Consider the following 1,581-nt stretch of genomic DNA (forward strand, 5'->3'; position numbering starts at 1 on the left):
ATTAGGCTGGGATTTTGTACACACATAGTAGTCCATCCCATGACCTACCACAACAAATCCCCAGCTCAAACTCTGTAGCGCCACCAGCAGGTCAAAAGTTTAGCTACATTTTTGCCTGTATCTTTTGAACCCTACTCCCAATTTTCAAAATATTGGTACACAGGTCATCTTCACACCATGTTGCACCCAGGTATGGATTTTCGTAACGATTGAAAAAACTATCAGCTCACAGCAACCATTCAAAATTGTGGAAAGAATGGAGGGATTTTTTCTCATCTCTCTGTCCCCTCTGGCACCGGCTGCGCACGTTCACTGACACCATTCTCAGCAGGGGGCCTGGACACACAAGAGACGAGAGCTTATGTGTGTGCGTAGTTCTGCTATTGCTTTAAAGTGTCAACCAAAGCCCCACTGCCCCAGCCCCTGCAGTCTCTGCAGTCTCTGTTCAAACTAAACTTGGATCACATGATCACCTTCCCCTTCAAAGATTGCACACCAACATTGGTGAGATTTGGCCTAAAGGGGGCGCTGCAGTCAATTTGGTTGCAGTGGCGACTTGGGCAAGTTTACTGCTTGGCCCCGCATTGCTGCTTGCAGCTATATTTTTTTTTTGAATTAATTATATTTTTCTGAAGACTTTATACACGCTTGAACTCATACGACTGTAATTCTGTATTTTACGGAATTTCCTTTTGTGTACATCAGCTTGTCATTTTCTGTAGACCTACTTGTATAGACTATAGGCCTACATATACCTTAACCTTAACCCAATGGTACAGTGCAAGTCCATAATGTTGTTAAACTGTAGGCCTATCTAATTCTGGTACCAAGGACTTCAAAATAAAGGTGTAACCTCAAAGGTGTACAGTTACATTCATTAAGGGGCCTTCATAAAGGACTCGTAAACCACCAGTCTTGGTTATAAAGCTTAAAGCGATGGTTCGGAGTAGAATCACCCTAATGCCATTTGAACCGTGACACCCATCCACCTTTACACCCGAAGTGTTTTCTGCCGCAGGCTTACATCAACAGAGTTGCCGTGTTATTCGATGTTTATTCCGGTTAGCTTGACTCAAGCGCATATGGATACTGGGCACCGTCTCCAAACTTTCCCCACAAAAATAACATGTCATGACACCAAACTTCTGCAGTAGCACAAATATGGTCTGTACTCACGAAACGAAGCATTTGGAAGTTTGGAAATAGTCCAGGAGTTTATTATTATCAACACAAGCCGAATAGCTTCTCTGCTGCTAAAGCTGCGCCAACGTTACTTCCGTCATCTAAGACAAGCATGTAAGAGTCCTAAACGAAGCTCATAATATGCACAATGAAAAGTGAATTCAGCATCAGTATTGATAACGAAAATCCTTGTCTAATTGATAGTAGGTAAGATTTGAAATATCTTTTAAGTATTGCCTTGAAAATATAAGCCTTAATCACAATTCAATGAAAACTTTTTTAACACTCTCGTCTGGAAGTTTGTTGAAGACTTTTACGGGCTTGTCTCATATGACGGAAGTAACGTTGGCACAGCTTTAGCAGCAGAGAAGCTATTCAGCTTGTGTTGATAATACTAAA

This window comes from Engraulis encrasicolus, chromosome 22 (assembly GCF_034702125.1).
Source record: "Engraulis encrasicolus isolate BLACKSEA-1 chromosome 22, IST_EnEncr_1.0, whole genome shotgun sequence".
NCBI classification, from domain to species: domain Eukaryota; kingdom Metazoa; phylum Chordata; class Actinopteri; order Clupeiformes; family Engraulidae; genus Engraulis; species Engraulis encrasicolus.